Raw genomic sequence first — 12,563 nt, 5'->3', positions numbered from 1 at the left:
GAAGGGCCGTCTGGCTTCAGAACTCCCAAGAGTTGATGAACACTGTCTCTGAGAAAAGCATCATAGCTCAGCTTTTCCCTCTGTCCAGTCTTGCTTTCTTTCCCCCCAGGCTCCTTCCTTTCTCCCTCATAAACCTCCTACATACTAATCATCTCAGAGGCTCCTTCCTGGGAACCCAAGCTGGGACATTCATGTTAGGTTCCATAATTGAGTTAACTTTGTTTTGATCCTTTCGGCCTTCGGGGTATCCTCCTGTCATACCAGGGAGTGAGGAATCCCCTACCTGGCCTCCATTCGGTGACTCATACATCCACTGCTAGAATGTTCTTCACAGACAATCAGCAGCCTCAGTCCTTCACCTCATTTAGGTCTCTGCCCAAATGTCATCCACCCATGAATCAAAGCCTTCTCTAGCGCCAGACTCTTCCTTACCTTTCTTTACAGCACTTATCGTCAGCTGACCAATTATTTACAATTATTTCTTTATCATGTCTCCACTCAAGAACAGGGAGTTTGGATTTGTTCATAGCTGTTTGCCACACAGTGTGAGCTCAGTTAAATTGACTAATGAATTCATGCGTTCGTTTAGTGAGTGCCAAGCCCTGTGTCAGACACTGATGATGCGTTTGGAAATTTCTGGTCTAGTGGGGAAATTAGACAAGTAGAAAAATCATGGTAACACAACGTGGCAAGTCAGTAACCGAGGCATAGTTGTCAACCGATGAGATCAACTTAGGCAGCCAGGGCAGAGCTCCAGAGAGCAGGTGATAAGGGATTAGCTCCCCAAGGAAGGGCAGAGAAGACAGGTCCTGGAATGGGTGAGCTGTAGAGTGGTCCAGGCACACAGGTGGGTGACAGCAGAGGTCTCTAGGACATCAGGGTCAAAAGGGCAATGAGACAAGGAAGGCCAGGCATGCCCTAAGATCCAGCCAGCACTGCCTTTTCTGGAGTTCCTCATACGTTTGCTTGAATGTGCAAAAATTCACATACAAGGGTGATCACTGCCACACTGGTTACAATGGCAGAAAAAAAGGAGCAACATAAATGTTGATCAAGAGGGAAACGGCTAAATCAGTAAAGGAACCTATGCACTTTGGAGTACGGCAGCTATTATATCAGTCATGGGGCACCTGGGTGGCTCAGTCGGTTAAGCGGCCGACTTTGGCTCAGGTCATGATCTCACGGTTCGTGAGTTCGAGCCCCGCGTGGGGCTCTGTGCTGACAGCTCAGAGCCTGGAGCCTGTTTCAGATTCTGTGTCTCCCTCTCTCTGACCCTCCCCCGTTCATGCTCTGTCTCTCTCTGTCTCAAAAATAAATAAACATTAAAAAAAAAAATTAAAGAGGGAAACGGCTAAATCAGTAAAGGAACCTATGCACTTTGGAGTACGGCAGCTATTATATCAGTCTTTATGCACCAACTTGCAAAGACTATATGTACACATTATAACAATAAGTGGAAAGGGAGATCATGGAAGTATATCAACATATTCATACCCTTTTGTTCAAATACACACACATGGACGCATATGTGTGTTTACATAAACAGAGACTCCTCTGGAAGGAAACTTAGTTGACAGTGGAATAGTGGGACGGGAACAGACAAGGGGAGGCTTTTGTCTTGGGGGTATTATTTGAGTTTGTTAAAATTGTCATGGATTAACTTTCACATTAAATAAAAGGAAAGGAAGAGAGAGAAGCAAGTCCTACAAGCTTAAGGCCACCGGGCTGAAGAGACAAACTGAAGATCCACAAATACAAAGAGGATAACTGATCAAAGCAGGTCAGAGGTGGAATGCTTGGGTGGCTCAGTCGGTGAACATCCGGCTTCGGCTCAGGTCATGATCTCACAGTTCGTGAGTTCGAGCCCTGCCTTAGGCTCTTTGCTGACCCCTCGGAGCCTGGAGCCTGCTTCGGATTCTGTGTCTCCCTCTCTCTCTCTCTCTCAAAAATAAATAAACATTAAAAGCAGGTCAGAGGGGTTAAAGCAAACTAGAGATAGGAGTCAGGAAAGTGAGCTAATTCAAGAGCAGGGCAGGGCAGCGGGGAGGGACTGGGACCTAGGTGACCTAATTGCAGGAGCAGCACTGTTGACTCTCTGGCCTCCAGGCCACTTCCGGCCTCACGTGTGAGGCTGTCAGAGCCTCCCTCAGTTACACTGCGCTTTGAAGGAGGAGTAGCAGAGTTCAGATGATGAGCCCCAGCCTTCGAGCTTTCTCTACATCAGTACTCCATTCCTATATCCCTGAGGACAGAGAAGGTGGAGCGCTTCTGCCTTCTCTTACCAGCTCCTTTCACCAAAGCAGGTCTTTTCTTCTTTGCTCCTTGTGAGACTTCTCAAAGCCTTTAGCAAGCTTTATTTATTTTTATTTTTTTATTTTTTGCATTATGAAGCTCTAACAGGGGATGCTGTATGCAGCATTTCCAAAAATGATCTGGCCACAGAGCACTCTTTCATTAGGTAATATATTTTAATTGTAATTAAGTTTTAATTACACAAGTACTCTGTGGGTGTTTTCTCCTTGTAAAGAACATCCAGTCTACCCTGCTGGAGGGAAAGGCCACATGGAAAAAGAGGCCCTGGAGGATGAGACACCACATGGTGAGAGAAATCAAGTAGAAAAGGTCCAAGGCATAGCAGCCTTGAGGGTGGGGCCATCTTGACCATCCAGCCCAGTCCCGCTGAATGCAGTTGCACGAGAGGGCCAGATGGTTCTGTGTGGAAGAACCCTGTGGGAAGTCTTGACCCAGAGAATCATGAGAAATAATTGATTTTTGTTTTAAGCCACTAAGCTTCAGTGTGGTTCCTTATGCAGCAATAGATAACAGATACATTCTCTCATCCCATCCCCAATGTCAATCTCCCCCTTCCCCAAGGAAACATTATCTTGAAATTTGTCTTTATCATTACTTGGTTTTAAAAAAAATAGTTCTATCAAGTATTGTTTTGCAATATAATATATGATTTGTAGCTGTTTTTTAGCATTATAAATATAGATTCATGCTACATGTATTTTGGGGAGAATAGAATTGTGGAATACTCACCCAATGAAATACTGTCACACTAGTGAAAATGAATATTGCCACACACAATACCATGGGTGGATGAAAAGCTTAGAGTCATAGTGTTGTATTGAAAACAGCAAGTTGCAAAAGACTATAATACAGATCATTCATCTTTTCGTATCATTATTGGCCATTTCTTCTTCTTTGATTTTCTGGTTCATTTCTTTTATCCATTTTTCTTTTGGGTTGTTTGTCTTTTTCTTATTGATTTGTTGGAATTCTTTATTCATTTTTAGAAGTGTCCCACTGAAGGTAGAGTACGAGGAATTACTTGAATCTGGAGAAACATTTCCAAGAATAGAGTTTAAAATTACCAAATCATACCAACCAACAAAAAGCACCCTGGAAGGTATTGAAAAAAATTGGACAAAATTAATAACAAATTACCAGGCTCTTCAACTTCTGGGCTAAAAATTCCAAGGATCAAAGACCCAAAAGAGTTTTGGGCTCTATTGCCAGATAAGAGGCTATTTATATACATCCACACTGCACAGAGGTTCTATTTCATATTTTCTTCGCTACCAATAGGAAATGCATCATTTAACTTGAGATATGGCCCCCCTTTTAAACATTTCTTAGGATAGACCAATGAATTACTGTTCTCCCAGCAGCGAATTTATATTGCACTAAGAAAAAATAGACTCCTTTAACCCCTGAAGAGTCACATTTCTTTCATTTAGGTCACTTGATAGGGCCATTATAGACTCCGATAAGACATGTGGGACTCTGTTTAATATCAGGCAATTTTCTTGTGCCTCTTCATTTATTAAAAGAATGTATCCATTAGCAGTCATTAGTACATTCTGTCAAGATGGAGGCTAAATTATCCTCGATGGCTTAAGAGAAAATGCTTTTTGAAGAAAAATAATGGCATTAATTGCTCAGTGGAATAGATACGGCTTTCTTTGTCATAACCTCTCCCTCCTCCCCCCAGTGCAATTGGACACTGCTTACCTCTGTGAAAGATCCAGGCCATTTTCTCCTTACCCTATGAGTCAGCTCCTTGCTCCAGCCTGTGGCCTCTCCAGTGGCAGGCCACTATCCACAGGGAATACACAGAGCTCCTCGGCCCATCACAGTGAGGAACCTTGACCAATTCCTCTTGCTCCCTAATTCATCCAAGGGTGGAAGAGGAAGGAGACGCCTCACTTAGCAAACAATCTCATTTGAAGGGACTCAGTTTTAGCAACAGGAAGCAAACCACATTAGAGAAATAATTGCCCTCCTATAGCTCCAAACTGAAACCCATCTCCTTTTTGACCTTTCATTTGGAACATATGCTCTCTGGAATGTGTGGTTGGAGGAAGGAGGTTGTAGGAGTGTATGTTTGTGTGTGGTATGTTTTCATAATTAAAAACAAATTTCCTATGTACCTTTTTTATTAAAAATCTTAAGGTTTGATTAGTGAAAAGCTCCCATCTCCTAATATGGGTATATCTCCAGGTTCTGTCTTTCTCTTACTCCCTCCCTCTCAGATTATGTCAGTTCTCACAGGCATTAGTAATTACATCTGTTTTAGTTAAGATATGTTCAGGGGAAAGTAATAAAATACCAACTAACAGTAACATAAGTAACAAAGACATTTAATAAACTTGTGTGTAACAAGAAGTCTGGAGGTAGGCAATTCCAGACTTGGTTCAGCAGATCAACAAGGACACCAGTGACTGACCAAAGGTTCTTACTCTCTTTCCGCTTTGTCACCATCACTGTGACATATGTGTCAGCCATATCTCTCAACACGTCAAGCCACATCTCTCCAACAATCCCATTCTCTCCTGACAGGGTCACAAGCAGGAAGGAAAGAAATGAAAGCCAAACGGCCTTCTCCTCATGGAGGTCTGTTTTATCAGGAAGAAAATCCTTCCAGAAGTCCCTTGGCCATTGGCCACAATTGGATCACATGTTCACCCCTTGACCAACCAAAGGGAAATAAGTTATCATGTTTGGACCTTGGCCAGTCATGATTTATCCTCCCTGTCTGAGCCATTGCAACCCAAACACAGGTGGGATTCTACTCAGAAGAAAAGAGGAATTGAGGAGGCAACAGCTCCCAGATCTTATTTCCAGCCCTGACCAGCTCTAGTTACATCTTTCCAACTGCCTAATGGGCAGCACTACCTCTTGTCCTACTACCATCCCAAACTCAGTCATTTGGGGAACAGATTCCTTTTTCTTATCTCCTAATACTGCCTCTCTTTTCTGCGTTTCCTGACATTTCCAGTGGTAATTTCATCCACCCATTATGGAGGCTTTGAAATTTAGGATTACTTTTGATGTCCTCTCTGTCTGGACTTCCTTACCCAGTTGGTCCCCAAGAGAAGTCAATTCTCTGTCTTCCTAACATCTTCTACTCTGGTTCATCGTTCCCACTCTTTTTGCCACTTCCGCCGTCATGCTGTTCCAGTGGCACATGGGCCCCTTCACGTCATCTGAAATAGGCCCCGGCCTCAGAGTCACGCACTCTGCAACCACACTCACCTTCTTAAAGCCTGCAGTCCTCATTCCTCCCACATCTAGAAACATACACCCATGGGAGAAAACTTTTTAGTTTGGGTTTTAAGATATACTACATTACATTTGAAAACACTTCCCCATTATTCTTTGCTCCAGTCATACTGGTCAGTTCACTGATCCCTGAAATATGCTTTATGCACCCATTTGTCCACACCATTCCCTTTAAAAAGAAACTTCAGAGTTAAATAACTAGACAAGTGTAACTCTGCAATGGCCATATTACTGGTGCTTTACAATGTGCCAAAATAATAGTTGCAAGGTAAATAATGACATAATATCCATAGTCAAATATTGGGGAAAGTTTTAAAAATATTTCATCCTAGTGTTGAGCTTCAGAGAGTTCAGAGCCCTTTTAAAAGATAAAGGTAGTGGCACTCTAGACCAGGACTGTAATAGATTCTTCAAAAGAGTAGCAATAGGATAGGGGCACCTGGGTGGGCGGGGGGGGGGGGTGGGGTGGTGTTCAGTCGATTAAGCATGACTCTTGGTGTCAGTTCAGGTCATGATCTCACAGTTAGTGGGATTGAGCCCCAAGTCGGGGCACTGTTAGTACAAACCCTGCTTGGGATTCTCTCTCTCTCTCCACCTCCCACCCCTCAAGATAAATAAACTTAAAAAAAAAAAGAGTAGAAGTAAATCTATACAGTATGATGTCATCTCTTGGTGGAAGGACCATTTATTCGTTCATTCATTGGTAATCAGGAGATTGCAATTTCATTGCCTGACAACTGCCAGGCAGAATTCTTGGCAGGAGAACTCTCTATATTTAGGAAAATATCTTGACAAATTGCTTGGGGGTAGAAAGTGAGGTTCAGACAGAATCTGACTACACTATTTTTATCAGGGTACCATGCTCGTGTCTAGGTAAGTGAAGGACTTATCTTCTTAAGCATTTTTTCAGAAAGAAAAAACAAATCACTCGAAGAAAAACGGCAAGGTTATCAAGGCAGAACCTTGGGTCGAAAACCAGGATATACTCCGAACTGTTTTCTGTTCAAATATTTTATGAACAAAAAAGTAGGAGGGTTTGGGCTTGGCTGTTAAGATCAGGTGAAGGTAGGGTCTGGTATCAAGTTGCCCATAGGGCTTCTCTGAAGGAATTTGTCAAAGTACAGCTTTTTGTTAATATCTAGGGTTTATAAGCCTAGCAGGAACTCTGGCTCTGTCCCTTCAAAGCTTTGTCGAAACTCTATGAACTCATTTCTTCATTTGGAAGATAGAAGTGGGGGTGGGGGTAGGGGGGACACTATACTCCACCCAGGCCTGCTTTGTATTGTGTTTCCTATATGCATCCACACATTTATGTTAAGCTGACTTCTCATTTTTTGATTCACATTTCTTTGGTAAAATTGTCTATATCAGTAGTGATGCCTTTGGCTAAAAGTAACAGAAACTCCATTTCAACTGGTTCATACCTTAAAGGGGATTTACTGACTCATGCAACTAAAAGAGTCCAGATGTACAATAGCCATCAAGTGTGGTTCCATCAGCCTCCAAACTGCCTCTCTATCATCTGTTTGGTACCTCCCTCTTTTGTAGGTTCGCAGCATAGTCAGGCTGACGGCAAGGTGACCGTAGCATCTCCTGGCTTTGCAATCTGGCCATAACAATGTCCAAAGAAGAGGGACCACTCCGCTCAGTAACACGGCTGTTAAGAGTGAGACCTCTTAAACACTCTTTACCCTAGACAATAGATGTCACATGTGCACTGTAAAAAACTTGAAAAATAGAGACAAACAGATTGAAAATCATAACTCAGTCACTCAGAAAACCACTCCTTTAGCATTTTTCTTCTAACGAGCTTTTGCAATTGTTAAGATTCTAGAGTTTTAGCAATTTTGAATCCTTTTTATTTAATATTATGTCACAATCATTTTCCACATCATTATAAATCTCTTGAAAATAGTACTTTTAATGATGACACAGTGCTCAATTAATTTATGTTCTAAAATGGAAAAAAAAAAAAAAGTGAGACCTCTTACCCTGAAACTCCTGCCAAACCTTCCATTGCATCATCTCATTGGCGAGAATTTGGTCAGATGCCCACCCCTGAACCAATCCCTTTGGCCTGAGGAATGTCCCACACTAACTAAGGTCTGGATTCCTAGACTTTTTCTGCAGCAAGGAGGGAAGATTATTCAGACCAATCAAGCCCACACTGCAACTGGAGGTGGAGTCAACTTCCCTAAACCTCAGGGCTGCATGGACCCAAACAAAACTCCCTGAACAAATCAGGGGGCCGCCAGAAACAGGCAAAAGGAAATGGATGCTGGGTAAGCATCTTCAAAGTTCCTTCTGTACAAAATTATAGAATACCTATCTCATCTCATACCACTAAACAGGATACAGGCATGTCTGATAACCAGAGGCTGTAATGTTCACAGAGTTCAAGTCTGCCAGATCTTTATCTAACAAGGAAATGGGAAGCATGTAAACAGTGACCGCTCTGTGGGTAACCATCCACCAGCATACGTGAAGCCAATTGTTTCCACTCCATATGGGATACTAATCAGCTTAATTATGTGGGGAAAAAAAAAAAAGCAACTCAAGAACCAAAACTGTTCCAACGTTTCACCAGAGTTGGGGGAAAAAAAAGGTGAAAAATATGCTTTCTTCAAACAGAACAGGAAAATGTTTGAAAGGAACGATCAAAAGTGAAATATTCTTTAATTGCTGGGGTTTTTTTCACCAGAGGAACATAAAAGATGTTGGAAAATATACTCTGTTCAGATAGAAAAATAGAGTGTTGGAAAAGATCAGAGACTGAGCAGTTTTTAATTGTCAGTCATTAATATCCATTTTTATTCTGCTACCAAATTTACACTCAGCATTTACATAATATTTGCAAAATACTATGTTTATCGGTTTTGTGGGTGTGGCGAGAAGTCTGTCAATCCAACCCTGCTTTTGGTCTCAAATTGACTTAGAAGAACAGTCGATCCATTCTTCCAACAAAACATCTATTGAGGGCCTCTGACGTACCAGGCTGCCCCGTGCCTGCTGTATAGTCACGTGGTCAGCCAGCTGCCTTCCTTACCTTTCACAGAAAGAGGGTGCCTTGGAGGCCATCATCTAAGGCCCTTCTTTTGAGCACCCTGATCCTTCCTCTGATGCCAGCTCAGATGGGTCACCGACTTATTAAGCTCCCACTACCAAGAAAGAACAATACAAAATGCGTTGTGCGAAGATAAAGAGAAATCATTAACATACCTCATATTCCTGGGACCTTCGCAACCTTTCTGGAGATATAGCACCACCAGGAAAGAAAGAAGAGCCCATCTTCTTTCAAAGAGTTGGTGAACTGACACCGGAAGGGTAGGTAGTGCAGGAGTAAACTATGTCCAGGTTAATATTATATGTGTGCAGGGTGGGAAGGGAGACTGGCATGAATGGAGAACAGTGGGGATGAACCACTAAAGGCTAAACTGTGGAAGGCTTGGAAGTCAGAGATAGATTTAGACCCCATGGGCTAAGGAAAAGGGAAATGGTTTACATCTCAAAAGCAAGGCTGTGATCCAGTGCTTCCTCCCCCCCCCCCAAAATCCTGCCTGTTGAAGCAGCCAATGTGGTACAGTAGAAAGAGTAAAGCCTTTGGTGTCCAGCTAACCTAGGGTTGAATCCTGGGTCAACCACTTGCCAGCCACGTGACCTTGGGAAAACTACTTATCCTCCCTGAGCCTCAGTTTTCTCATGTAAATAAAGAAATGAAGCCCATGTTCTAAAGTTGTGCTGTCTAGTGAGGTAGACATAAGCCCTGTGTAGCTATTGCACTTGAAATGCAGCTTGTCCAAATTCAGATGTGCTCTTAGTATGAAATGTACACCAGATTTGGAAAATTGAGTATGAAAAAGTAAAAAGAAAAATATCTCGTAATTCTTTATATTGATTATATGCTGAAATGATAATGTCGGATATATTGGGTTAAATAAAATACATTATGGAAATTCATTTTATCTGTTTCTTTTTGCTTCTTGTAATGTAGCTATTGGAAACTTTAAAATTACATAGCTATAATGTTAGGCAAGGCAAGAAACAGTTCTTTTTTTCTGGTAGGAACTGGAAGTAGAATTTTGTTCCTTAATGTCTTTAAAATCAGTGAGCACAGTAATTTGTAAACATGGCTACAATTTCTATCAATGCCAGTTGGCCGTGTCCTCCTACTCAGACTCTGAGCTGAACTTGCTACTTGCTTTGCTGATGGGACTTGAGCAAACAGGGTGCGAGCAGAGGCTGTCAAAGTGCTTGTGCATCAGGGCTAACTCTCCTGTGTTCTTGGGAACCTCACAGCTAAATGAATAAACCCAAGCTAGCCTGCTGAATGACAAAAGATACATGGTCAAGTTTCCCCAATGCCCCAGCTGTCATGGAGCCAACCACCAGACATGTAAGTAAGGTCATTCTAGGTCATCCAGCCCCAACTGAGCTGATCTAGCTGACCCACAGAATCATGAGAAATCATAAATGTTTATTGTTTTAACATAAGTTTTGGGGCATCTTGTGCAGCAAAGGGTAGCTGGTAGAGTGTGGATGGGTCCATGACAGCCATGATATTGGTAGAATCTTCACCAGAGTCTGGGGAAGAATGGAGACTGAAAAATTCCAGTTAATCTGGTCTCTGAGGGGAGAACTTTCAACTGCGTTCATACACACATATACACTGACACACACACACACACACACACACACACACACACACAACTGAGAGGAGAATTAGAAATGTGGGTGTAAACAGATTAAAGATCTCACACAGGATTTTCCAACCTTTTGGGGCATAAAGATTTCTTTTTCTGAGGGCAAAACACTTGGACAGTTGTTTATTAATATCTATCTATTGACAGAGAACATATATAATGCCCAGAGAGCCCCTGCTGGTATTTACATGCATTTATGAAATTGAGATAAAAGAAGTCTTTCTAGATGGATCAATTAAAATATGGTGCCACCTGGGGATGACTCAGCCCCAAAGTAGGACAAATGGCTCATGGAAAGGAATGGGGGTTCGTTTTCAACCCTTGTATGAGCCCCCTCATACAAGGCACTTGGGGCCAGGGGACAACCCATTTAACCATAGGGAAGCCCTGATGACCCAAAGACTCTATGGATTCAGTAAAGCCTTGAAATAAAACTGTGTTTGGCTCATAGGAACAGAATCTGGATGAATTTGAAAAATAGTCATTATTTTACAGAAAAGACAAAAAAAAAGCTTTGAGGTTTGAAATGGATTCAGACTCCTTGCCATAAACTTATACTTCCCCAAGGCTCTATAGTCCAGAGCTGGGTTCAGACAACTCAAGATTGTGTCTAATGGTCACAGTGGGGCAAGAGTGAGGGTGACATTGTCCATCTCTGGCCTGAACTCAGTTCACAGCTGCAGATCAAGTGTGAGTATTGGCAAAGGAAATACAGTGACAACTTACCACTTCGCCCCACATTGAAATCACGGGATATGATGCTACATTAATCCTTTTACGTTTTGTTCACACGTATTTTTCTGTGAAAAAAAGATGCCTACAAGTGAATAATCTTAACATAAAATTCTGAGTTATTAATAGCACTCAGTTTGAGCCATGAGTTAATTTAGCCACTCAAGTGTCCCAGCGTAACCGAAATGTGCCATCTTAAAAACTGCTCCAGTGCATCAGGTTCCCCCAAAAGGGCACAGATTCCAAAGATGGGCATTGGAACATTATTCTATCGCTCCTCACATCCAACCAAACACTAAATTCAATACAGAAATATGCCTTCGTATCCGTTGACTGTTCTCTTGAGACTGTGTGATCCTCTGCAACGATGTCTTGTGTTTGCATGAGGCATTCGCTTTTTTAGAGCCCATTCATGAAACCACAGAACATAAACCACAGAACTATTTTAGACAGTTAAAATAAGTTTTTCTTTTCACAGTGATCTTATGGGATGACAGGGGCAAGCATTGTACTTTTGCCTGCTTCAGAGATGGGGGGAAATTGCAGGACAGAGACGGTATTCCCAAAAGTATTAGCAGAACTAGTCAGTGCCCAGCTCTCCCCACTAACATGTAGCTGCTTTCTAAGGGGCAATAGGACATCCCAAGGACCATACTTTTCAACTCATTAGTTAACCCAAGCCAGTGGCGTGCTGGCAAATGTATAACAACTGAATCTCCAAGTGACAAAGCCGTGATTTGCACAACTTGCCAATTTCCATGGTATAAAGACGCCTATTGCAGCTGATACCCAGCTACCGCGTGATATCACCGAGTGCAGCTGGGGAGAGGTGCTCAGCAATACTCCATTATTTAATATTCCTGTACAATAGACCTCAGCAACCTCAAGAATGTGATAGTAGTAAAATGTAGTCAAATAATTAGTACATGATGAATTTTGAATATTTGTTACCTCCATTTTTAAATAGAATTTATTTAATTGTAAGTTCTTATAAGTTAATTTTTAATGATGGCCGTATCACCCAATTCCTGAAAATTTAACAATTGTCTCTCACTCGTCAGGAGGAGCTAACTTCGCATGCTCCCCGCCCCCCCCCCCCCAAGCCTTCCTTTCAAGTTATTTCAGTTTTAAAATAAAATACATATTACCCCTAGGGGGCACAGCCAGGGATACACTTAACTCAGTCCTCCCCAACTAACACACATATTTTGACACTTTTTAGGTTGCACAAGCGAACGCATAGCAATTTGTAGATGGCCTGGGCTAAAAGTCAAAGACAAGTGCTAGAAGCAGAGGTCTGAGGACCATTGATAGGATTAAGGAATATGCACTGAGGAATGTTCATACAACCTTCCTGAAGACCAGAACAAAGAAAATCTGCCCTCCTGTTGCAGAAGAAGAGAGTACCTTTGGTCTGAATTATTCCGCTTTGGCTACTGACTGAACTAAACCAGATTATTACACAAGTTTCCATTTTCTTCTAGCTTGGCCTAAGGTTTATGTTTGGGACATAAAATATTAGCACTGGGAAAGATAGTAGTCAAGCCCGCCTCATCAGTTTAC

The 12,563-nt window shown here is 42.1% G+C and overlaps 2 long non-coding RNA genes across 9 annotated transcripts in view; one reads left to right on the top strand and one right to left on the bottom strand.

The window, feature by feature from the left end:
- Positions 1-2,225: 2,225 nt before the first annotated feature.
- LOC109258784 (uncharacterized) overlaps positions 2,226-12,563 on the bottom strand; it is a 76,595-nt gene continuing 66,257 nt past the window's right edge. For 2 of the 8 annotated variants that reach the window (XR_008422596.1, XR_002076413.2), the window contains 3 exons: positions 8,615-8,726; positions 4,018-4,172; positions 2,231-3,340 (listed from right to left, as the gene is read on the bottom strand). This is a non-coding gene — a long non-coding RNA (uncharacterized LOC109258784). Of the gene's footprint in view, positions 3,341-4,017; positions 4,173-8,614; positions 8,727-12,563 lie in introns of all 8 variants that reach the window. The other 6 variants (XR_008422599.1, XR_002076415.2, XR_002076417.2 and 3 more) reach the window with 5 other exon arrangements.
- Positions 8,722-12,563, top strand: part of LOC109258798 (uncharacterized) — a 35,322-nt gene continuing 31,480 nt past the window's right edge. Inside the window, exon 1 of the long non-coding RNA XR_008422601.1 lies at positions 8,722-8,892. This is a non-coding gene — a long non-coding RNA (uncharacterized LOC109258798). The remainder of the gene's footprint in view (positions 8,893-12,563) is intronic.

This window comes from Panthera pardus, unplaced genomic scaffold, assembly GCF_024362965.1.
Source record: "Panthera pardus isolate Hobbes unplaced genomic scaffold, ASM2436296v1 HiC_scaffold_16, whole genome shotgun sequence".
In the NCBI taxonomy this organism is placed as follows: domain Eukaryota; kingdom Metazoa; phylum Chordata; class Mammalia; order Carnivora; family Felidae; genus Panthera; species Panthera pardus.
The sequence above is the reverse complement of the archived record's forward strand: the minus strand, read 5'-3'. Positions and strand labels throughout refer to the sequence as shown.